Source organism: Lathamus discolor, chromosome 5 (assembly GCF_037157495.1).
Source record: "Lathamus discolor isolate bLatDis1 chromosome 5, bLatDis1.hap1, whole genome shotgun sequence".
NCBI lineage: Eukaryota > Metazoa > Chordata > Aves > Psittaciformes > Psittacidae > Lathamus > Lathamus discolor.
In genome coordinates this window covers 74,822,082-74,848,702 of record NC_088888.1, presented here as the reverse complement: position 1 = coordinate 74,848,702, position 26,621 = coordinate 74,822,082, and the positions used below count along the sequence as shown (strand labels likewise).

At 43.6% G+C, this 26,621-nt stretch overlaps 1 long non-coding RNA gene across 5 annotated transcripts in view; it reads left to right on the top strand.

Moving 5' to 3' along the window:
• Positions 1 to 18,457, top strand: part of LOC136015398 (uncharacterized) — a 30,385-nt gene extending 11,928 nt beyond the window's left edge. For 2 of the 5 annotated variants that reach the window (XR_010613185.1, XR_010613186.1), the window contains 3 exons: positions 6,762 to 6,880; positions 11,931 to 12,040; positions 13,780 to 14,086. This is a non-coding gene — a long non-coding RNA (uncharacterized LOC136015398). Of the gene's footprint in view, positions 1 to 486; positions 624 to 6,761; positions 6,881 to 11,930; positions 12,041 to 13,779; positions 14,087 to 17,556 lie in introns of those variants that run through there. The other 3 variants (XR_010613184.1, XR_010613187.1, XR_010613183.1) reach the window with 3 other exon arrangements.
• The last annotated feature ends 8,164 nt before the right edge of the window (positions 18,458 to 26,621 follow it).

Genomic DNA, 26,621 nt, shown 5'->3' with positions numbered 1-26,621 from the left:
GCTTTTTTAAAGGCTGTGACTTCCCCCCCTATTGAAATGAGGCTTTGATAAAGAAGCCCACAGAAAACAGTGTGCAAATGGCCTGGGAGGAAAAAAGTAATTCCAAAACCTACCTTTTAGTTTTCGATTTGAATGCTTTTATGGCATTTTCCCGGTTTCCTGGTGAAGCACCAATAGATAGGAGCGCTTCTCTCTGCAATAGTGTTTTGTACATTAAGTTTAGAAGATCTCCAAAAATCCAGTTCACCCAAACAGCCTCGAGGTCAGAGGCAGATACTGAAGCAGCACACCCAATCCACCAACCTGTTTTTACACCTCCACTGGCTTCACCCTTTGCTGGAGCCTCCTGTGGGTCCCAAAACAGTACTGAGCCTGGTGCTTCAGTCTATCTGTCTTGCCAGACTCCACTAGAGAGGCAAAGCTGTGGGAATGAGGAGCAGCCTCCACTGGGAGTTGCAGAGACATGTCTCCTTCCTCTCTCTCTAGGTTAGATGGAGTGGAGCCATAGCATTTTCCTGCAAGTTTCAGTACAGTAGTAGGATCCAGGCCATACTGTGACCACCGTAGTACTCAAGCACTGCACCTTTCCTCCTTCGTCTCCCCTACTCCAGTATGCAAGCCAGGTAATATCTTTCTCAACCTACAATGAGAGAAAAACAAGATTTGGAGTGACACATTCCTGAAAGCTTTAGGAAAAACAACATCAAGTCCAAAATCCCCTCAGATGTAGGAAGCTGTCATTTCTGTTCATCAGGTGCTCTCTTGTCACAAGGAAGCTGTCCAGCTACAAATACATTCAAACACTATTCTTCTCTATCACAGACCTAAATGCAAACCACAACCCTCAGACCCTTAAGATTTTGAGTCTAAAAAGAATCAAAAGTTTGAAAATTAAGAACTGCTTCTACCTGTGAAAGAGCTGCCCCGAGTATTTAAATGAAAGTTTCATAAACTTTTAAAGGAAAAGGTTACTTTTCCATGTTAAAAAAACCCAACAAAACACAAAAAACTGACTCCTTTCCAGCATGAAGCAACGTCATACTTCCGTGTTAAGTGCAATAGCTAAAGATGCAGTTTTCCTTGTATAAATAAAGGAGAACCTATTGAACCATATCAATCTGTATTGGATGGATGTTGCTAAGAGAAGTCAGTCCTGTCTTTGAAGACAGCTGTATCTCAGAGGTATAAGTCTATATATTTATCTTGTGTGACAGCAAAGATGATTCTTCACCTTCTCTGACTTTGTATTTTTCTCGTATAACCTTAAGACACATCAGTTTTCATGTTGTGGCAAAAAATATCTTTATCAAATCTATGGTAAGAAACTTCTGCCAGGGAGATGGCACACCACTTGCTGATCTCCATCCCAGAGTTGCAGTTTGGTCTCTGTAAACCACAGCTATGGCACAGAGGGTCCAGGACAAGTGATGTGGCATGAGGTAGAGGCTGTCGGTGCCTTGGCAGGCAGACGGGCAGCATGGTGCTGGCTGTGGGGCTACAATATGGCACACTGCGGTCCATCCAGACCCACTGCTCCGACTGCAGATATGTGGAGGTGGGGTCTGCACTGTCAGAGCAGTGGGTTTCAGTAGATCACATAGGTCAGCAGTCCTTGGTGGGGAATGCAGAAGCAGCCACCTAATGCATGCTGGAAATTCATTAAAGCCCATTGAAAGTACCTGTGGCAATACCAGGAAAGGGAAGAAGGCTCATACAAGTTCCTGTGGTATATATTGTCCATGACATCCAAAAGCCCAGCATCCTGTCCTGATGAACAGAGATCTGGGTGGTTTTGTGCCTGCCCATGCAGCACCCAGGCTGGCAGCAGATAGAGACAGCCAGCAGGACAAGATGGTGAGCAGGACAGGCTGAAAAAGTTGCAGGCATTTAGCTGTTCCAAGTGTCCTCTACTGAGATGTCCTCAGGACAATATAGGAATGATGTTCATCTTCCTGACCAGCAGCAGGACACAGGACTCCTTGTCTCCTCCACATGGGGCATCTATTGCCACTGACTTGGTTGTGCAACCTTGCTTCTCCTGCATCCTTCTGTCCTACCTTCCCTGTTTCAGCACCATCACCAGCCTTGAGCCCCCATGTCCAGCCACAAGCACAAAGAGCTGCAAATCTCCCTTTCTCATAGGTTCGTAAGGCCAGGATGCTTCCCCAGCAGTTCCTCTCCCAGAACCCATCGCTCCTTTGAAGCCACCAGGAAAACCGCCAATTGCTAATGGGCAGGCAGCAGAATCACTGGGAACAGAGGCATCATTGAGCCAGCATTTGCTGACTTGTGGCCTCAAAAGTAAAACCTGAGTGCTGCACATTCTCTGCACTCCATAGCATGGTTTCCCATCGCTGTCTCCCTTCTTCTCCGTCCTTTTGCTCTTTGCTCTGCCAGCTGCTTGCCTTTTTCAAGGGGTCTTGTGTACAGGAACCATCCCATTGTAACTGTCTTCTTTGAATAACATGGGAAAAAATGTCTGCATTTGGTGCCTGCAGATTATCATTTCTTTGGCAAAGCTGAAAACACGGGACAGATAACACAGAGGTGCACCTGTAAAACTTGGTGATGCTTTCCTTTAGATCAGCTTTGTGATTTTGTAGCCAGCTATAACAGAGAGTTGGGGGACAGGACAGAGCAGGGAAGGGTTGAGTGAGTTGTCATTCCGGTTCCTGTCCTTCCCATGCTTCAAAAAATGAAATAATGATACAGTAAAATACAGAGTTCTTCTGAAGTTGGAGTCTCACTAGGAGATGTCATAGCTGTGATAGCCTGATGAGCTTGAAACGACTGAAGAGTGTCTATAGATAAAATCTATTGTGGGAAGATTTCTAATCCTCAGCACAGCAGGAAAACACTTTCTGAAATCCCAGCACATTCATCAGTGACAGCTCAGACAGTAAATTCATGCCGTATAAAGATATATTCAGTGTTTTATTAAACACATTTTCATTTTTATGAATCCAGAGTAAATAAAAACAGTGCTAACCAAGATCTGAATGTGGAGTGTTGTAAGGAGAAATACACTTTAGAAACCTGAATTTTTGAATGTTTCTCTTTTCTAGAATTTTTCTCTGTAACATGGGATATTAGGAGTAACGAAGTCCCCAGAAGTACATCAAACAGCTTCTGCTTTCAAAGACACGTGGCCAAGCTTTATACGTTAAAACAAAATGTGTCAAATGAATTAAGCTACCTCCTGCAACTGAGTAATGGTCCTTGTCAATAGGGTGAAGGAGAAGATGTCACAGCTCGATTCTTTTCAAGTTTCTTGATGCCACTTCTGTTACTTTTTCATCAAAAAAGCTAAGGAAAAAATGGTTACAACTGTTCAGGGATGGGTGCAAAACTGGGTGCACACTGTGATCCAGAGAGCATGTTACCCAAAATTTAGTGTCAAAATGAATGGATGGGAATTTACTGTTCTGGCTGCAGCACTGCATGAATTTACTGAGCTGGTGGGAGGCAGACAGGATGCAAGAGAGAGACAAACAATCAATCACAAGCCCATTATAACTTGTTACAAAAAAGGCAACCATATGAATGCACAGACCAAAGTTCAGCACATGAGAGAGTCCTTCAGCTCTGCTTGGCACTTATAAGGCCCCATATGAAGTACTAGACCTAATCTGAAGCTCTGTGCTTTGGGAGAGGCATGGGCCACTTGGAGAAATCATAGAATCCTAGAATGGTTTGGGTTGAAGGGACCTTAAAGCTCATCCATATCCAACCCCCTGCCATGGGCAGGGACACATTCCATTAGACCAGGCTGCTCAAAGCCCCGCGCAACTTGGCCTTGAACACTGCCAGGGATGGGGCAGCCACGGCTTCTCTGGACAACCATCCTCACAGTGAAGAATGTCTTCTTAATATGCAATCTAAATCTGTCCTCTTTCAGCTTAAATCCAGGAGACACTGACTATATAAATGAGCATAGCAGGACATCCAGAAACCATGCTTGTAATGAAAGATTCAGAATAAAGAAAGAAAGAAAATGTGGTACCAAACACAGTTCAAGTCCCAGGGAGACTTGCAAGAAGAGGCTATACATAAAAGCATCTTTAGGGACTGGCATGGGTGCAGGTGATCCAAAGTGGAGGTCCCTGAATGTCCCTGCAACATTCTCCTTGTAAGTTAGCACAGAAGCGGACCACAACATCTACTTGTCCATAATTCTGTTGGCCAAAAGACCAGACAAAATCCTGAACAGACCCCTCCTGTGAGAAGGCTGTCCCTGATGTCTGGGACAAGGACATGAATTAAGATTTAGATTGGATAGTAGGTTAGAGTAGATTTAGATTAGATATTAGGAAGAAACTCTTTTCTATGAGGGTGGTGAGGCACTGGCACAAGTTGCTCAGAGAAGAGGTAGCAGCTCCATCCCTGGCAGAGTTCAAGGCCAGGTTGGAAAGGGCTTTGAGCAACCTGGTCCAGTGAAAGGTGTTCCTGCCCATGTCACGAGTGCTGGAACTAGATAGTCTTTAAGGTAAGATTCTATGGAAAAACAGCACTTTCAAAAGATCAGAGCAGAACTGTAGCTATTTATATCATGATCTCAATGCAGAAAAGTCTGTGTCATCTGTCTGGTACACAAGACTTACCACTTGATTTTATTGAATCTAACAGCACGATACAGAGATACTAAGAAATGACTGGAAACCCATTACTGCTGTGTCTATGTAAGTGAGGAGGAGAAATCAAAGTTTTCTATTGAGAAGCAGATCTCTGTGTGTATCACAAGTACACATAGTTTTCCTTTATATTACTGCTTCACTTTCAAAGCTACATCTGACAAAAAAGCTAGTCTCCTTGACAACAAAATGAAGCCTTTTACACAGAAGGATCGTGCTGTACTGCTCATTACAACTCCAAGACACTGTCAGTGGACAAAGGGAATTTACTCAAAATAGGAAAACTATGGCATTTTTCATGGCAAGAAGTTCCTTTACAGCCTTTCATGGCAGTGATATGGATTAGAAACCAGGTGAATGCCAAGATAGTGAGTTAATTGGTTTTATGAGGATAAAATAAACCATGGTGGTGCACTGATGCGGTTTTTTAACCTGCTATCCTTACCTGTTCTTTGTTCTATTTCTAACTATGAGTGGCAAGTCATATAAATACATCAGCAAAGTTCTTTCATATTCGTCTTATACCAGCAATCACCTGTGTGAGGGAAAGGATCTTATGACACCGTGTAACTTGCTCTTGGCTTTTTTTAGGCAATTAACTCTTTATTTTTAGTTTGGTGTAAAGAACAAGCATAAACGTTGGCAACTGGAAATTCAGAAAACTAATGAGAGCTCCAATCTGAGTCCTCTCATTTCTCTCACCCAGTTTTGCTATGTATGTATTACAATAATATTGGTATGCAACAGTGGAAGTAGGATAAATTAATTAACACTGTAACAGTGGAAGTAGGGTAAATTAATTTAACACTTTTCTCATTTTTGAATTAGAAAAGCTCCGGAAAGGAATGCTATCATTTATGAGCTTAATCACATTGAGCAAATTTAATAATGTGACAGAGTACTTAGACTTATAAAACTGACTAGGTATTCAACTGTTTCCATGTTTTTCAGCTTTTTCTGAAAAGTCATTTTATCAGTGAAGCACAGAACAGAACAAAAACCTCGTATTTTGCTAGGTTTGCTCTGAGAAGAAATAAGCTTTACGAGCCATAAGTGATCAGAGCTTGTTTTCAATAGCACGCCAAATTCATTACAGTTATCAGAATTTTTGCCTAATTCTGAAAACCACATTTGTCATCAGGAGTCAAGAAGTTTTGGAGGCAAACACTCCCAAGTAGCTGCACTTGTGCTGGCACAGGCAAGCAAAGCATTCAGCTTCTGTCTCTGAAGCAGAGGCACATTTTTAGAAGGATGCAGAAGCATTCTCATTTTCTCAACCCTGTGTTGTCAAAGGACATGGGCCTCTCTTAGAATCATAGAATCACAGAACAGTTAGGGTTGGAAAGGACCTCAAGATCATCTAGTTCCAACCCCCCTGCCATGGGCAGGGACACCTCACACTAAACCATCTTACCCAAGGCTTTGTCCAGCCTGGCCTTGAACACTTCCAGGGATGGAGCACTCACAACCTCCCTGGGCAACCCATTCCAGTGCCTCACCACCCTAACAGGAAAGAATTTCCTCCTTATATCCAATCTAAACTTCCCCTGTTTAAGTTTTAACCCGTTACCCCTTGTCCTGTCACTACAGTCCCTGATGAAGAGTCCCTCCCCAGCATCCCTATAGGCCCCCTTCAGATACTGGAAGGCTGCTATGAGGTCTCCATGCAGCCTTCTCTTCTCCAGGCTGAACAGCCCCACCTTCCTCAGCCTGTCTTCATACGGGAGGTGCTCCAGTCCCCTGATCATCCTCGTGGCCCTCCTCTGGACTTGTTCTTCCTCTGGACTTCTTCTGTTGTGTCTAGTCATTCAGGGAATAAATGGACATGCAGAACAGGGAATTTGTTATTAAAACAAGTGTGTCATATATCCTTGTTGCATCAATTCAGTCAGGACCTAACAACTATTTTTCTTCAGTTACCGCATTTGTGATCCAAGCATTGTTATTGAAACAGAAACTGGGACAATGAGATAGAAGAATCAGCTAATGGAATAATTTAATGTTAAAATATGTAATAATTTAATGTTAAAAATATGGTTTGTGCAGAAAACAGCATACTTGAGAAATTAATATCTGAAGTTTGCTAAAGGTTAACCTTTTCTATGTTGGCTGGTTGTTTTCTTCTCCCAGGCCAAGAAGGTGATGAGTACAGAGGATAAGAAACCATGTAGGAGGCTTAGCTTCCAAAAAAAGTTCATCTTTCACATGAACAAAAAAGCCTTCAAACCTTGCCCTCCATTTCTGCTCTGGTAAGCCTGGGACATATTATTCATGATAATTAGTCAAATCCAGCAAAATAACAATTAAACTTTACGTAATCTCAATCCCATCTCATAGTCAATGCTGGAAAGAACTGGCCACTGACAAGTCTCTCCCAGGTTTCCATGGCCAGCACAGAGCCTGAAGCCAGGATGAAGCAGGGCAACCTAGCCAAATAGTCAGCATATACCCAGGAGGTCTGTTAAACACAAACTGGCAAGCCATTTCTCTGCCTCTATTTTGGTCTCTGCTGCCTGCTGCCTTCCCCCCACATCAGATGTGCTCTCAGCTTCTTGCCTCTGCAGAGGTGTGTGCATGCATGCAGGTGCTTTCTGACTAGCAAAGGATTCTTTGAGTGAGGAAGCACTGGCAATAGTGCTTGAGAACGTTAGTAGTGATATCTGGAAACTCATTTGCCTCAGATAACTGTGAAGGTGCATTTAAATGTGGTTTGGAGACAGCAGGGCAAAAACTCATAATCCAAACTAGGGGAAGAAATAGCATGATGCAGGGGAGACAATGAAAGACTCTGGCATATGCAGATGAAAATCTAGAAAGGCAACGTGCAGTTCTGCCCTGCCCCATCCTTCTTCTCTCTAATGGGGAACAGTTTGGTCTGAAAAGCATAGTAAGCATAGTAAGGATCCTACAGCATTTCCATCATTGCTGCGTCCCGCTGCTTCTGCTGTCACATCTACTCCTCTATCATCACCCTGAAACTGATACCAAGCTGAATTCACTGCTGCAATCACAACTGTTACCTTACCCTGAAAGCAGCATTCATCATCAAGAGTCAAGAAGTTTCAGAGACAAATGTTCCTGTGCAACAGCAGTCAGCTTGGCAGAGGCAAATGAACCATGATCTGTTTCCATGCTTTTAGATTAAAGCTCCTGTTAATGAGAATGCAGAAGCATTGCTGTAATTTTCTCAACATTGTTTTGTTGCTAAAGGAGTTAGGCCTTTCTTCTGTCACCCTGCTCACTTGCTTTCCGGAGGAAAGAAGACAACGGTAAAGTTTCCTTGTTGTCCCTATGCACTGGGGCTCTCTGAACAGAGGAGCTGGAGGGGTCATCGGCAGTAGTTTCCAGGCACTGTGGCACACACAGCTGCCTAGCCAGTTTCCCACAGAGCTCTCTGCATTCACACCATCTAATTTGTAAGAGAAAATACAGAGTCACGATGATCCTGACGATTATTGCTCCTTCTCCCTGGTACACATGAAACAGAGTTTGGAAACCATCATCTAAAGGATGATAGGGCTGGTGACCGCATATCTAAGCACAGCTTCTCTATGTATGCAACATGAGGACTTCAGAAAAAAGCCAGTTATTTTTCATTTCTCAGGACTTATACTTGAGATGTCAGGCATATGGGCCAGGGTGATGAGCCAGATCGCTAGGTGAGAAGCTGGGAGGTGGAAGACAGTGGGATCACGAGACGTACAAGGACATGGATGAGCAGAGAATGAGAAACTGTCAGGAAGATCAAGAACCTTCCACTGACCCCTGTAGAGAGATGATACAAGTACATATGTGATGATGGAGACAGCTGGATGCTTCCCTGTGTTTTCCATCTGTACATGCTGGAGTCCTTCCTTTCCACCACTTCACTCTGTTTCTCCCAGTAATTTGAAGTATGTGTTTCTAGTCAGTATTATTTCTAGCACTTTTCTTATCTGCCGTTTCTCTGTCCTACATGGTGTGGCTCTCCTTTGTTTCAGCAGCTCTTCTCATTTTTTTCCCCAGCTTTGTTCCATGTCTGTTCTTGCATTCATTTATCCTGTTGGCTGGCCATTATGCAAAATATTGTGGGAACGGGATGTTCCTATGATACATAATTAAGGATGGAGTGTGAACAGCTGATCTTCTGGCATTTTCAGCAGTAAGAAAAGGCGAAGAAAGCTCTTCTGCTGCGTGTCTATTTTAGATGAAAATTGCACTGGACAGAAGCCAGGTGATGCAGTGATCCCAAGGATCCCCCAAAACCTTCATTACTCTTAGGCTAGCATGAGGAGCATTCTTCAACGTCAGCTTCACACACTGGTGTTTTTATGGTTCCCTCAAAATTAAGACATGCAAATGAGAGGGATGAGTGAGGACAGAAATCAGTTTGCTTTGGTAAGAAGTCTTTCGGTAAGAAAGGACACAGATTGGTGGATCCATTGCAGAGACCTGACTTCTTGTGGGGTTTTAGCTCCTTCTCCAACCAAACCCATACCCTCCAGAAGTACCTCTGTTGTGGAGAGGGGAAACTGCACAGAAAATCTGCTATGAGCATGACTTTGAGTAAGGTGTGTGGATGGTGGTGACCAACCAGCTGAGCATGAGCTCTCAGGACTAAGCAAAAAGAAATGTTCAACCTTTGAATCCACAAACGGAAGAGAAGGATGAAAAAATGGACCAAGCCCACAAAGAAGTATGAGCATTAGCAGTTCGGAAAACATTGAGATACTCTGAGTTCTCAGGTTATTAAATAGATACTGAGCACAAACTTCATCACGAGCTAGCTTACCTTATCTATCCAGAGAACAGACACTCAAAATAAACAGCCATTTTTAGCCTAATTACAGTGAGATAAAAGATAAAGATGTACAACTTTACTGCAAAGAGGAGCTAAGCACTGTAACATGTTACTAGTGGTAATGGCAGCTGCTCCTGGGTCAGAATCTTTAAAGAAGAAACTAAGTGCCTTTCTTAGTGCTGCAGAATACCTCAAATGATTCACTAGGATTGTCCTCCAGCTTGTGCTGAGCAGCATGACAGGCCTGATGATCACAGTGATACTTTTAGGCCTTGTACCCTACCACACGTGCTTAATAGAAGTGCTAACTAAGGCTGCCTGGCATGGACCCATGTACGGTGGATATGCCCTTACAATGTACACAAGATGTGTGTGCTTTTCAGTGGGTGGGATCTGAATCAGAAACAATCTGCCTCAAACTTCACGGGGCTGAGGAACAGTCTGAAAGCCCACGCAGGCGTGAGCATGGAAAACACAGGAAAAATCAGGAGGCACAAGGGCCATGGACCAAAACACACTGCTCAGATGCTTCCTCAAGCAGAGCAGCCCTCACTGCTCCGAGCACTGTGCTCAGCACTGTAGCTGTCCCAGCATCTTGGATCCTTGCAGACTGAAGCCACGCCACAGGTCATCACCACTGCTTTGCACAAACATCATGTGAGCCCAGCTGAACAGATGTCAAAAAGCAATCAGTAAAGGCTGAGAAGTAAATCAGGCTTTATTCTTTACCAGAGCGTTTGCACTCTTTGCTCTCATTCCCCTGATTTGTTAAACATTTCGTACACTATATATTAAACAGGGATATTAGGAACCAGAGATGCTTCCGTCTATCTTTATAAAAAATGTACTAATTATGGGGGACACAAGCAATTGCCATCATCCACTCTAAACTCGGAAATTCACCCATGGTGAAAATGTCAGAGTAGGCTCATTTTATGCTGCATAATGTATTTGACCTACCCCTTTCACTCAGACGCGCTTGAAACTATTCAGCTGATTCTAAGTAAATCTTGCAACGAGCACTAAATGCCCAATGTTATTGATTTATGGTTTTATTGCCCTATCTATGATTATAACTGTAGAACACTGGTCAATAGGTCAAGCACTCTCTTTGCTTAATTAATATTTGCCACAGCCAGTAACCTGAAGGCATCTTGATGAAAAAGCAAAAAAGAGTAGAAATATGCAGCCTAACAGCTTTGTGGAGCTAGGATGGTATTTATGCTTCCTTTACATCTTGCATTAATCTTCCTTCCTGAGACACATACAGAGAGTGTTTTACTTTGTGTTGGTTGGAGACATGCACAGAATTTCAATGTTACCAAAAATTCTCTGCTTCTGTGTCACCTACAAAAAACTGAATGCTTAGTCATAAATACACGCACAGCACATGGTGTCATCCCCTCAGTGCAGTCCTTCATCCTCCACCTTCAGGTAGCCCATGATGCCAGCTGGTCATACCATGTCCAGCCACATGCATGCTTCCAAAACTGCAGCATCAAGCTTTAGTTTCAAGGAGGAAGGGGGTAAGAGATTTTGCCCTATGGCAAACACACACCTGGGCTTCCTTTAACTTAGTTCTCGCAAACATTGTGGCTTCAACCCTGCAGCCAACTGACAACAGTGCTGTGCTTCACTGCCGGGAGGCCCCAGCACCATAAGCAGTGGTCCCACTCTGGAATCATGGCATCTCTGGCAGGTTTCAGTAGTTGTCAATGTCTGTAACATCACCTAATGCACTGTAAGACACCTCATTGACACAGCAATACCTGCCCTTTGGACAGGTTGTAGCAAGTGGATTATGCACAGACACCTCTTTTGGTGTGCTGGAGGATTTATTAGCATCCTGCTGTGGTCCTGCCCCACCAGCCTGGCTGCTCCTGTGCCAATAAACTTCTCTGTGCTCATGCAGGTAGGGCATGTCAGAGCTGAAGCATGCCAACCTCCTTATGCCAAACAGTAACCTGCTGCCTGCCTCTCTTGGTGGTGGCAAGAATCTTCACATGGTTGCCCCTGAACAGTAAGATTAATTGTGAACTTCAAGGGTTTTGATCTTCCAGGAGATTCTCAAACACAATTTTTACATTTCTTTGTTCTTCAAGGCTGCGGTGTTTCGGCGTATGTTCAGTTTCTCCATCAGTGGAAGCTTTAATAGCATCTTGGTTACACCATGCAGCAGAACATACCTTGTCTGCTTCCTTTATTTATTTTCATAGTGTTCTCTATCTCTCAGGCACTAATCCTGGCAACCTTTAACTTTTCTCCCACCACATTTCCAGACACCAAGGAAATCCCACTGCTTTTTTTTTTTTCATTTATTCTTGCTTAGTTGCCCCATGAATGAATGCTCTGCGGTTGTCCCTTAGGGGAATATTTGTTTTCTCACTTTTTTTCCAGGAAGGGGATGGGAACTGAATAGCACGAGCAGAAGGTAAAAGATGGAGATGTTCATTTTACAGGCAGGGAGGTCACTGTGACATTGTGAGATTTGCCTGTTGTTTTACACCCTCCTTGGACAGATATTTCTTGCAGATCCATAAATCTTCACCATCTGATGTCTCTTCCTGCACTCTGCCGGGGTTGTTTCAAGCAGATACCATGGATGGCATCTTCATAAAAAAAGATATTGGTGAGTTTAAACTACAGGCATCTTACTGGGGATGGTAAATCCTACTGCAGTTTCTGCTAGTCCCTCTAACCCAGGCTGCTGTGCCTGTTCCCTCTGCCTCACCACAGTGCTGTAGCTAGAGCTGTATTTCTCCCCTTTCCTGCGCTCCATGGCTTTCTTCATTTTTTGGTGCTTGGATACTAACTTCATATCCCACTGCCCTTCCTTGCCCTGTCCCAGGATTGCCCTGTCTCTACTCAGATCTCTAAGAATCTTGGCTTTTTCTTTATTACTCTCCTAAAATGCCCAATCCTCTCAATTTTCCACTTTCTCAAGCTGTGAATCTTTTTTTCCTCACCTTTTCCTGAGTCATTTCTTCAATCATGTAGGATCATCTCCTCTCTTCTGCCTTGCCCTTTTTCAGCTCAGTTCTGGTAGCCTCAGTAGTAAACTGCACACTGGTCCCCTCTGGTCATTCTGCATCCTTTCATACCACTCAGGTGGCATCTCTGCATTTTGAAGGTATGGCCCTCCATACCTTGATTTACAATAGCTCCTAGTCTTTAGTCAGTCAACACTTTTCTATGACTGCTAAGTGCTACTTCTGAAGAGGTCTCTTTACATCAGCTTCAACTTCAGTCTGACAAATTTCTTAAAAGGATTTCTTTTAAGCAAATATTTAAAGCTTTGGGTTATATCATGTCTGCTGCTCGATCACCGCTGAGACAATTTACCTCCAGACCTCCAGTGAAGTTGCTGGACTTCAGGAGATTGCATTTCTCAGCAGGTCACTAGGCTTTCTTTCCCTTTGTAGTTCTACTGAATTGATATTGTTCATTATGTTAATCCAAAAAAAGAACATTAATAAAACCCCCTAGAGCAATTCCTCTGGAACAAGATCCTTCATGCCGTGAGAGCAGTTTGTTGTGACCCCGGTATCTCTCTCTGGTCTGCTACAAAATTCACACATTACAAAGATCCTCTAATGAACATGAATATTTCATTTTTTCTTAATTTCATACCAAGCACTTATTTCTTCTGCAGTTCTTGTTCTTCTTTGTTTCTGTGAGTGACTGTGAGCCCTCATCTACCACTAACTGCAATAGGCATGTTGTGAAAATACATCAGCATGTCCCTAATAAGGCTGGAAGCAGGAGGTGTTATTTATCCCTGTACTTTCTAACAAGGCCAGAACTCTAGCTACAAAAACAATATCATGTCAGGAAAAAAAAAAGAACAAGCAGCTCTCCCAGCTGTATTTCTAGTCAGAACTTTTCAGCAGCTGTAAACAGCCAGCCAGAGACTTCTGAAAAACTGTAGAACTTCCTGAAAGCCAAATTAAAACCTACATGAAATACCACTGATGTTTTAAGGCTTTGGAATCAGTACTTCTCACCAGGAGGTGTTTACTTTTGGAAACAAAAAGCGTATTAGTACCATTGCAAAAATTGGGGTATTTAATATACTGTTTAACGGAATAGACAGTAAGTTATAGAAGAAACACATCAGACTCAGGAAAACATTCAGAGATAGGTAACACAGTATTTTTCCCATGGTAGCAAAGAGTATATAAGAAGTCACAGAGCCTGACCAAAACAGGTAGCTTTGGTTTTAGTTTATTAAATGCAGGGGTAGAGCAAGAGAAAATGATGATTCTTTGGAAATAAATTATATTTTGAGAAGCAAAATCAAAGAAATCTATTACTTGAAGTGCTTTGGGCTGCCACATTGTTTTACTCTTGTTTTTCTGTTGTCCTGAGTGTCACGAGAAAGAAGCTTACTGCAGCGAGGTTGGACTCCCATGTAAGCACCACTTATGGAGACGAAGATAGAGACTGGGCAAAACTCTTGAGCAAGGCCGTGAAGAACACGAGTGGGTGGTCTATGGAGCCCGTTAGCCTTCCTAAGTGCCATCAAGAACAGATGCAAACAAAGCAGGTGATGTGTACAGTGAAACCTGAGCCCAAGTCTGCAACTCAGAGATTTTCTGATGCTATAGTAATGTGCTTGTGCATGGAATAAGGTGAAGTTGAGTGTGCAAAGAATTAAAATTATTTTAATGAGTAACTCCTCAATAATTCTTCCTGATTAAACAATTAAATCTCATATACAATATCAAAAATAAGGCATCAATGTTGTTCTGCACTAGTGACTCCTTTGCTATTGAAACCCTCTGCACTGCCCATACTGCGGGGCTGTTATTCTAGTAATGTCCTGTGACCTCCTAAGGAAGGAGGGTCCTGGTCTTTGCACAAACACAATCAGAAGATAATACTTTCCACCTGTGAATCAACACAAAAGCTCTTTCACTGAAACAATAGACCATAAAGCAGGAAATAAAGCAAGTACCAGGATCAGTTGTGAAGGGAAACTGTCCAATTTTCTGGGTGGTGATTTGCAGGGAGGCCTTGTTTGATAGCAGGAATGACAAAGCATCTTTCCTTGAGTCACAATCAAGACTTTTCAACGCAGGCTAACAAAACTGTTGTTGAGAACAACAACCTGCTGGCCACAGGGGAGGTCAAACTTTAGCCACTTTGTATTGTGCCTTTTAAAGTCTGATTCCACTTTTCCTGCAGCAGCTTTATTTTACCCTGAAGGTACTGCAGCTTCTGACCAGCTAGACCACCATCCACAAAACACTGCCAGTCCACTTTGTCATGGCTGTGGGCAGAGATAAGAGGATGACCACGAGAAGTCATGCTTCAGACGGCCAATGGGGACATGGCAGGTTGGAGTAGAATGTCCAGGAAGGATCTCTAGGAGCTGGGCTATCCAGCACCATGCAAGGTGGCTCCATGCAGGCAATGGCAGGTACCATCATGGCTGTTTGCAGCACTGGGATGATGGAGGATTACATTGCCTGTGAGCCTGTGGAAATCAGACATCCCTTTGACCAAGATGAATGGAGACAGCACAGCTATACCAAAGGTTCTTGGTCAATGACATCTAGTTCCTGCTGTGATATGCTTGCACAGAAGCATATGCCATCTTCCATAGCCCACTGTTAAAACCTTAAGGGCTTATTTATTGATGAGTTTAAGATCATTTAATCCTTCATCCCCTTAGAAAAGACTTGTAATGCACAAAGACTGGTGTTCTTCTGAAGCACCTGAAAACACTGCCTGCCATGTATCCCAGATAACAAATGATGGTCTACATTTGCTTCCTACCAGCATTAGCAGTGGAGGAAGGATGGCATACGCTGGCATGGGATTCTACAAAAAATTGCCAGAATATTAAACATAGTAAAAGGAAGGGTTATAAAGACTGGCCCTTTTTTTATACTATTCTATGGGGTTTAACCAGAAATATCACGTAAACCACCAAGTGAATACAGCAAACTTGTATCCCATGGCAAATCCATGGGAAGTCCATACCTTCCACCCAGTGACAGGAAGGGGGACCAGGGTGGCTAGCACAAACCCAGTAGTGGCAGCAGATAGGGAAGTGATGAGAAAGCCTTGACTCCAGGTTTCCTGCAGTTCTCTCAGGTGATTTGATTTTTTCTCCCCCCATTTCCCTTCTGCTGACCCCTTATTTGTTCTTCAGTTAGACCTGGGGTGGCCTGTCATTTCCAGGCTGTAATGACACCAAAATGTACTCTACTTAATCATGCTTCCAAAAGCACCTTGTCACTTTGCTAAATTGCATACAGTCAGGATGTCTCACTATTGCAGCTAATCCCCTGCACAGCACAAACAGCTCAGGCCAGCTGGTCGATGCTCATAACTACCTAACATTTATTCCATCTAATTCCCAAAGTGAAAGCAACTTTGCAGTTAGCGCAGATCTCTACCAGTTCATTTATAGCAGAATAGCTCATCTAAGCGCTAATAGAAGTCTTTGATTACCAGCGTATTCATGGAGATTTAGACTCAATTGAAGTAATGAACTCCTTGTCCACTATAGACAAAATGAAATGGTGCTAGAGATTGGAAATGCATGGGAGAATATTTTCATTAAAAACTGAATATAGCCATTTACCAATTTTAATTAGAGTGACATCATTTGCATTGCTATAGTTAAAAGCCTATTGGTACTTCTGGTATAAACGGGCCATCATTTATCATAACATCTCAGTATGCATTTGCGCTGAGATAGAACATCACAGGGTGTATTAGCCTGTTTTTAAAATGTTTTTTAAACTGTTAATTTAATACAATTTCCATGTAAGTACAAATTTAAACCCAGCTCTGAGAGGAATTAAATGTTCCTACTGTAGAGCTGTGTTGTATTAGAAAATCCTTTTAGCATTAACCAAACGAGTTTCCTGCCCAGGAAAACATCTTCTGAGTTTTCAGGTTTTTTCCTACTTTATATTTTTCCTACTCATCTGTATTAGGATGAGGCCACCACCCTTCCAAAGTTATTAGCAACAACAAATACCAGCAGGAAAGTAAGCCTTGCTTTATACTAGCTTGGGAACGCCAGCATCTGATAGCATTTTTTAACAGATTCAGGCAAAAACCTTATTTCTGCTTTTCTGTGTCTGCAACACATGGCTCACTAAGGTATCTGGGGATCACTTCTCACATCTTCTTATGCTGGTACATCCCTGCGTTACCCTAATGATCCTCCTAGGGTGTCATCTCTAGATTTGCATGGAATTTTTGCCTGTGAGATGAGAAATTTTCCCTGTCCATTGGCGTTTGTCACCAGCTTAGTCCCATCTCCAATCTGCTTCATCACGCTCCTCTGTACATCCCTTAAGGAGCTCACATATGCTTTTTGGGGAAACACCTCTCTCCAAATAACCTTCCAAAGGGATTAAAAAATCCTGTGGTGCTGTCACTCCTGTCTCTTTTTGTCCACTCATACACACTATCTAAGTATCTATTTTAATTTGTACAAGAAGTAAAGAAAGGCCATAGCTATTTATGAGCCCTGTTAAGCCAGGTCCTGTGGGAAAGCAACCCATCCTGCAGTGTGCTCGTAAACAGAGGATACGCAGCTTCACTTATGAATTAAACATCTCGGTTTTCCGTAAGCATGATGATGGGCACCCACATTTCCACTGCACGAAAGTACTGTCTGCCAAGGTGTAATCAGCTGGAGGTGCAGAGCAGAAAACTGGCTTCCTTGCAGCAAAATTACGTGTGCCATGTCTCTGCCTAGCTACATGCAGAAAGAAAGGAAGAGAGCTGACAGAGTAACTGGACGCTGAAGTCCCGGGGGATGCAGCAGAGAGAGGGCGAAGAAAGACAAGCTGGCCAGGAAAAATACCTTTTCTTCCTTTCACGCATCTTGGCAAGCAGGGTCTTTTGAGCTTTCATTTAAAGGACACCTTCTGTGAGACTTTCTATCAATATATTAGGAAAAATACCACTTAGGAATTTTGACCACAGCTCTCATTCCACCAGTAAGCATAGGGCAAATGGAAACATTTTGTCCTGCTCTCCCTGCTTCCTTTCTTTGCAAGTACCAATGAAGTGACTTCCCCAGACTCACCCAGAACACCTATGCCCAACACAGGATCTGAATAGCTCCTGAGATTTCACCTGGGGTTTTATCCAGATCTTTCCTTTTTCTTGCAGATGAGCCAAAAGGGGATACAAGTTCTGCGTGCACAGAAAACCCAAAGGCAAACAAAGTGTGACTACTGAGCTGTGTGCATCCCTCCTAGGCATAAGGAATATAGTCCAGACCTGATTCTGCATTTCTGAACTCTCGAATTTACTAGATTGATACACACTTTTCCACTCAGACTGTGATTTCTTTTTTCATTTCTATTTTTTCCCAATGGCTGCAAAGATTAAGCCTTGCCATTGCAAGAGGAAACCTGAGTAGCTCCTGGACAGCATTTCAGCAGAAGGCAGTTGGAGCTCACATAGAATTGAATTGCACCTCTCCCAGCAATATCAGTGTCTTTTAGAAACAGAAGTAGCAAACATATATATTTAAGTTTGGGGTTTCTTCTACCAGCCTTAGAAGCTGTGAGATATTTTTCTCTCTGCAGATACAGCTGTGAAGCAGCATTTGCTTATCCTTATTGATTAACATACTGGTTAACTGAGCCTTCATTGTCCACATCCATACTGTGCTTACCCATTCCAGCACTAGGTGCTGGCAGACAATTGGGATATAACTTGGATTTCCTAAGCTATACTGCACAGGTGACTATAGGAAGTTCTCAACAGATCACTGTGGGACAACTTCTATTCCATGACTGACTTCAAGTATGTAAGTTACTTTTGCCTGACTGCTCTCAGACTTGCCAGCCCTGGACGCTGGTGTGCTCAGCTGGTGTGCTCTTGTGGTGGCAGATGAGTCAGCATAATATTAGGAAGCTACTGCAGGTTACTGAGGATGTCAACCCATCAACTGTATCTATGAGAAACTTACCATGAGCCAGCAGTGTGCGCTCGCAGCCCAGAAAGCCAACCGTATCCTGGGCTGCATCAAAAGGAGCGTGACCAGCAGGTCGAAGGAGGTGATCCTGCCCCTCTACTCTGCTCTTGTGAGACCTCATCTGGAGTATTGTGTGCAGTTCTGGTGTCCTCAACATAAGAAGGACATGGAACTGCTGGAACAAGTCCAGAGGAGGGCCACGAGGATGATCAGGGGACTGGAGCACCTCCCGTATGAAGACAGGCTGAGGAAGTTGGGGCTTTTCATCCTGGAGAAGAGAAGGCTGCATGGAGACCTCATAGCAGCCTTCCAGTCCCTGAAGGGGGCCTATAGGGATGCTGGGGAGGGACTCTTCATCAGGGACTGTAGTGACAGGACAAGGGGTAACGGGTTAAAACTTAAACAGGGGAAGTTTAGATTGGATATAAGGAGGAAATTCTTTCCTGTTAGGGTGGTGAGGCACTGGAATGGGTTGCCCAGGGAGGTTGTGAATGCTCCATCCCTGGCAGTGTTCAAGGCCAGGTTGGACGAAGCCTTGTGTGGGATGGTTTAGTGTGAGGTGTCCCTGCCCATGGCAGGGGGGTTGGAACTAGATGATCTTGAGGTCCTTTCCAACCCTAACTATTCTATGATTCTGCGATTCTATGATACCCTCAAGTAGGGGCTTTTCAGAACCTTTACCTCCCTTCTTATATTTGGATATAGTGTTTGATATGACACCAACACTCATTGCCTTGTGGGGCAATCAGCTGAGTGAACGGGAGCAAAAGAGTGCTGGAATTTGGGTATTCCTGCTCAATAAGCACAATCCTGTGGCTTGCCATATTCATGTCATGTATCAACGATGAAGGTCATGTTCTGGCCAAGTTCCTGATCTCAGGAAGCTCATCCTGAGCTTGGCAGAGGAAAGCTTAGTTGGCAGTATGGAGATGAAAGTGTTGCACTGGCAATTGGCAGTGATTTGTAAGTAAAATGAAGGGTGAATGCAAGAAATTACATTATGAAGCGTATCTGCTCTCTGAAGAAGGTGGTGGTCATGAAGACACAGAAAACGGGAATATTGCGCAAGACCTGTAAAAGCGATAGCACCAGAAAACAGCAAATTGTAGTTGAGCAAACAAGTAGCAGCAGCAAGCACCTGGAAGCTACACAGGGTCTGCTGAAAATGCACATGGGAAATTCAGAGTGGATGGCAGAATGGTATGAAGAGGAAAGCAAAACTAGTTTGCGCAAGAGACAATTCCTTCCCATCCCTCCAGACTTGTGCCTCATCTATTTTACTTGAGGGGTGAGATCTAGCAGCATGTTAATAGGAAAAATGTCTGCTTTGCGGTGACTGCTAAATGATCAACAGTACCTTTGTAGCACCACATTAAGGAAAAGACAAGTGAGGAACCTGCTTATATATGAATGAATAAATAAATAAATAGCTAGATAGACAGACAGGTAAATAAATATTAATCACCTCACAAATACTAAGAATCTTTTTTTCTTTCTTCTGACTATCATGTAGGCATCTGTAAAATACTAACTGGTACAGCTTTTAAAGCAAACTCTCCTGCTAGGCACCCAACTATGAATGCTACTAAGGCTGTTTATGCCTCTAATTACATGTCAGTAGTTAGGTAGGTGCATCAGTTAATACAAAAAGATTTGTGTCGTTAACTGTGCTGTGTAAAAGAGTTGGTTGTGGGTGGTCAGTTTAAAGAAGAAAAGAAATTCTTCAGGGGATATAAAGAGTACACTGCGATTTTGCTCACTCTGAACTCAAGTAGAGACTCTAAACACATGTCGAAGACCCTTACGTGACCTGTCAGCATGGAAACACAATCCCAGGGGTGTTTCTCCATGAGCAGTGTGAAGTCCTGTGCAGTGTGAGGATCCATGGCTGGGGCTCCCCCCGAGTGATGACATGCCCTGCCCACCAGCTTTGCTGGCTCCTCTTCCTCTGTGGGTGACCGCTTTCCGCCATTCTCCCAGAGACCTCATCACACAATACACCTGCCCTCCTCCAAGAGACTCTCCCCACTCTCTGCCCCTTTCCCATCATAGTGCTGAACTTCATTCTTGGGTGTGCATGAGGATGAGATGGGAGACCCCCACCTGCCCCAGTGTGCACATGAGGTGGGAGCCAGGCTCGATGGGCTTCAGCGCTGCTCACAATTTGTGACATTCCCCATCCTTTCTGCTTCCGGAGGACTGACTTGACACTGCAAAGAGACCAATGTCCTCCCAAAATAGCATGTTGACCCACTGCTCACCAGTCCCCCGAAAATGTTGTACCTATTGTTCATGGGCAATTACAGCTAGATAAGAAGCTACTCTCTGTTGAAAAGATCCCTCTTATATTGCCACAGATATGATGATCTGTTTGTAAATTCTTTTTTTCCCCTCATAGTATATGATCTCTGCTATGACCTCTACATTAAATATAATTTCTAAACAAATTACTGTTCCACTTATATCTTGTGATCACTAAACCGCCCTGCAATACAGTCACTCCCAGTTCACCTTCTGCCAGTCTTTCCAACCAATCATCGCTGAAAAGGCAAGAAGGAAAAGCTGTTGGCTAAGTGGTTTTTTTGCTTGTTTCTTGTTTCTTTGAGGAATGCTTTGTGCCACAACAACAGAGCTGAAATGAATGTGGTAAAAATTATCCAATTTTAAACATGCTCTCACATACAAGCTGAAGAGATTCAGAACTTGGCTGGTGATGCTCGAGAAAACTAGCCACATTGACTCTGCAACTCTTGCTTGCTCATCAGCTGCACATTTACACGGTGTATGAAAGCAGTGAACTTTGGCACATTCAGGTAAGAAAATGAAGCCTGAGCTGCAAATCTCTAATAAAAAGTCATTGTGTGTGGGGATTATTTCTACCTTTTTTGCTAACTGTGATGAGCAGGAACCCACAGACTTCCTTCACAGACCTCTCCTTGGCCTGCAAATGTCATCCTAAGAACTTTCTTCTCCCTCTGATATTTCTCCTTGAGAGTCTCCTTTTCCTGATGTCCTTTTTTTTTTTCCGCATGTCCTTTTGGGGCATGCAAAATGAAACATCTGTGGGTGGATCTGAAGACCGAGCGCACGAAGTTAATGTCAGAGTGGCCAAAGTCAACTGCAAAATCACGGTCGTTTCTTCCTCTGTTCTGCAACAGTGCTCCTTGAAATGTTCTGCTTTGCTCTCATCCACGGATTTACTCCATTTTAAGCTCTCCCTTTTGGATGCACCACAGCCACAGTGGCAAACACCTTTGCCTATGACGTAAGGAGCAATTTGCTCACTGCTTTTCTAGAGGAGGGTGAAGCTGGACTCCCAAGGCGGCTCCTCCCTGTTGGAGAAGAGAAGGTTTTTTATGTGGGATTTTAATACCTCTGTCAGCAACAGAGAAGATGAGGAGCGGTGTATGTTATTTGAGAAACTATCAGTGCTTTTGTGGCCCAGCCACTGTTGTCCATTCCCTCTCTGGACTCTGACACCATGAGGCAGCATCCAGTGAGACAGCCTTGCCGCCCTCTGCGCAGGATATGGCATCCAGAGGACACCCTTTGGGAAAGGGACTGATGGGATGGTGGGGGTCATTTAGCTCTACACCAGCACCCAGGACATAGGAAGTCTGGTCTGTATCCTCAGGGAATTTGAACCCTAAGTTGGTTTTAATGGAAAATACTCTAGTGTGTGGTAGTGGCCAATGCTGAACTGACATCTCCTCTGGGACCATTCTGGGCAAACCTGTGCCCACATGCATGAATGCAGGCCCTGCAGGGACAGGGGGGAAGCAAATAAGCAATGCTCTGTACCTGTACTCTGTATTTCAGCAAGGCAGCCAGTCCCAGCAGTAAAAAAAACCACACTCAGGGCTTTTGTGCTTCTTGATTAAGTACTGTCAAACCAAAAGACATAGATAATACTGGGAGCAGAGGTACTGTACTTGCTTGGATCCCAGCTAACAAATCCCTCCAAAACAGCTGGTGATATTAGAGATAAGGACTGTGAATTTGGTTTAGCTATCATGCAAAGCTAAGATAACTGTAAGTGGTGTTTCTATAATAAAAAGCTGAATAATGCACAGAAACAGTAATTTTTTACTTCAAAAATGCTGCTGCAACTTAAAAGGACGTAGCTGGTTACTGTGCTTTGTGTAGTACTATTTGTGGCATCATTAAGCCTTCCCTGAGACTTGCGTACTGGAAACTGGATTTAGCCACGGCTCATTATGAGCCCAGACAACTGCACAAAATTGCCTGCTTTTTTAGTACAATGATGCCTAAAATGTTTAGACTTGGGTGCATCAAATCAGGCATCTCTCTATCTATATTCCTAAATTAGAGTCCGTTTGTTATTCATGCCTTGGTTACCTGCAACAGATACATTGGGTTGTACATATGACCCATTCCATCCTGCCTCAGGGGAGTTTGGTGTGATTGATTAACTATTCCTCATTTCCTAGCAGGACATTGAACATTCTATAATGTAACCCATTCCAGAGGTTTTGGCATTTCTGCTCAGCTACCTCAGCCATCACCTGAATGTGAGAAAGGCACTAGCAGGAGGCGAGTTTAAGAAAATCCTCTTAAATATTTATCCAAATTTAATCAATTACTCTTCGTGTTTCTATAAAAGCTCAATATTGGAATCAGTATGTGGTGTCAGCAGAGAGTCAAGTTATGAGTTTGCTAAGGCACTGCCTCACTCTGCATGCAAAGAAAAGGGTAAAGGAAAATGTAAAGTATTGAAAGTATTTAAACTATATTTCATAGATTTTTCTTGCTAAATTTTCCCTATTTAGTTAGTCACCACCGCAAACTTGATATCTATATCAGAATTTGACCTGCTTAGTCCCCTTCATAGGTGAAGACATTTTGTAGTTCCCCAAAGAATGAGGAAGCTTTGAGATACAATTAACATGCTTTTCTGAAGGGATACCTGCTCTATCTCCTGTGGTTCCTGTGGCTCCTGCAGGCCCCTGAGAGCTCAGCAGTGGTGGTCACTGGAACACCTTTCCTTCATGCCAGCTCCTGCATTATGCACAGCTAAACAATGCATGCAGCAAGGGGAAATGTGCCTTGAGAGCATCAGAGGGAGGGAGGGAAGGAAGGGTTGCCTCAAGGGGTAGCTCTAAAGTGCTGCTTCTGAGATCTGCAAATTACTTCATTTATGCCTGGCTAGAATAAAATACTTCCCATGGCTCAGTATTTTCTCCCTTTCCTATGGTGTCCCACAGTGGGACACACATATGTGGGTCACAAATCCATTGCAAGCTGCTACTGTTAGGGGCTTCCTGGCTCTCCACCAGGAACCTCTCTCCCTCTCTGGGTCATGTCTGCATGAGCTCTGTTTTCCAGAACAGGGGAGGACTTCCATCTTCTTTTGGATGGACAACCCCGCCTGAGTTACATCCTCCCCATCAGTCTCAGTTTTGCAATATCCATAACCAAATGTCGTATTTCTGATGTAGTTACTGAAGGCAAGCTCAGATTCACTTGCAATTACTGTGATGACTGAGGTGCTGCGTGTCTTGCAAGGCTGTGCTCCCAAAAGGTCCCCAGCACTCCCCTTCCACATACCTGTGAATTTTAGCCATTTCTCACATAACCCCATCTCAATCACCTGCAAAATCCAGGCATCCCTTGGGCGCTTTGGGTGACTTTTGCCAGGTGCCTGAGGTGGTATTTGTCATGTCCAGTGATTTTTCATATTGTGCCCAGCAGCGTCCCCTGTGCTATTCAGTCAGTCCTCTAGTCAGGACTGAGCTGGAGCCCTGTGGCACCCTTCAATCCTCGGAGAGGGGCAAAGCAGTTCTGCCACGGAGGAGAATCGAGCCTACCTGCTGGGGCAGGGCAGCAAAGCGGAGGGTGGGAAGGAAAAAAGAGGTTGCTTAGTTCCAGAAAAACATTGTTGCTCAAAAAAATTAAAGACAGCTTCACTTTCAAAAATTGCCAGCAGTAGAATGCACATCAGGAGCAACTCTGCGCTGTGGCACAAAACCAAACACGCAGGGCAGCCTTCCTCTTCTTGGTCAGGAAGGTGCTAAAGTCCGTGAGTTGCTGGCTGTCCCGCAGAGGTTTATTCCTTCCTTTCTGCAGCTGCCCACTACTGAAACAGAAAGTATGTGCCTATAAATACAGTGTACTTGAATCTAACTCTGTGTACTGTATCCTGCCAGTAGCACTGCCTTTTCTCTTAGCCACATATCTTTCAGCACTTGCTGCTGTGATTCCACATTAATTCTTTTGCCTGCTGCTGGAATGTGCACTCACATCAGCAGCTCCTTCCAGCAATAGCACTATTAAAAATAATGAAATGTCAGGTTGTGCATCAAGATCCATTATGGAAATGTGCTGCAGGACCATAGCAGCCTGAGTCAGTCCTCCATTTAGCCTGTGGAGGGATAAGATGCAAATGAGGATATGTATGGTTTTAAATAGCACCTTGGTTCCTGTCCGTGGCTCACCTTTGCCTGATCAGTGCTTTTCCTGAAGGATGTATGGAGCAACATTTTGTGGAAAAGGCACTGAACAAATCTTCCTTTACTGACAGCCCTTCTGCCAGTAGGCAGAACCTCTGCTATTTTTATCCACTAGAAGTGTATGAATTAAACCGAAATGAAACGACGTTGGAGGCTGCAGAAGGAGTGGACCAGCACAGGAGTCCAGAAGATCTGGATAAACAGATCTAATAATGTAAGAAATGAAAAAGTAGCAGACACTGTTCAGTAAGTTTCAGATACTGCTAGCTACACTGTCAGAGAGCCTAATAATGCTTTCATTATTGATTTCTACTGGGGATAGAGGGAAGTGTTGGGGGGGGACAAGTAAATTATGCAGAAGATGGAAGAAACATGGAAAATCAAGTAGAAGATACTGGTGACTGGAATTTCTCATTCAGGAAATGTGCTTGAATTCTCTCAAAACAGGTTAGCCTGATCACACAGACAAGTTCATTTCCATCTATATTATTCCCCTCACTGGGAATTCTCCACCTGCTTCCTCTCAATAACAACAGGCCAAAAGAGATGTGCCTAAAAGAATACAGACTACATGAAGAAACACAGCTTGGCAGTGACAGGGTGTGCAACATCCCTAGAATTAGATGCAGAAATGCCCAAGCCATCTCATTTGATTTGAGCCTGTGCTAGTGTTACAAAAAAAAATAAACCCGCTTCTCCCTCTGTGATCCCATAGCATCTCTTGCCACAAGAATGACTGGGTTGTATCACTCATCTGTGTGTCATATTGAATACTTAGAAGTGCACACAGAAGTGGACAGTGTGACCCAGCAATGGCATATAGAATCACAGAATCACGATTCTTAGAATAGTTAGGGTTGGAAAGAACCTTAAGATCATCAAGTTCCAACCCCCCTGCCATGGGCAGGGACACCTCACACTAAACCATCCCACCCAAGGCTTTGTCCAACCTAGCCTTTAACACTGCCAGGGAGGGATATAAAAGCTTTTGGCATATAAATAGCATATACGGCAAAACATAAAGTATTTTTCTGAGAAATCTAAGATTCCTGAGAGAACCCTCTTCAGATCCTTTTGCAGCTCCAGGACATGGCCCCCTTTCCAAGTGAGATGGACTCGTGGCCCATTTGCTCTTTCTGCATGTGTATGAGATGCATCAGAGTTAGAATTGCCCTGCATATACACACTCTGTTTACCAAGCCATAGCGATGAGTAAAATGGAGTGACAAAATGGGGGCCATGAGAAGGAAGCAAAGCTGTCAACTTGTCAGTGATGTGACTGCACAACACCCTCAGCAGCTGGATGCACCTGGTAGCCCATGCAGATAATCGGGCAACCATCTACTGCAAGTACTGTGCAAAGCACATGTGCCACTTGAGAAACACATGACCCACAAAAAGCACTATTCCTAACAGTGCCATACCTATGCTGAGCTCTGTCATGTCAGAAAGTTTACAGACAAGAAGTGTCAGCTCCTCTGGATGAGACAGTGCCATCAGGAAGAGCAGCAGACTTGCAACGCTTAAGTGGCTTCTTGCCTTATCCGGTGATGGTGAGATCACTTATGTGACCAACCATAGCTGTAAGCACATGAAGGATTTAGTTGTTTATTTGCTTGCAGCCATTGTTCTAAAACATGTTTTCAAAAACTCTGGATACCTTCTTGGCCCGTAATTTTCCCTGTATTGTTAGATCTTAACACACCTTTGGTTGTTGGTTATAAAACCCTGCTGTTTACTGAGCCCCTTAACCGGGCATTGTCATTTTTACTATGTTCCGG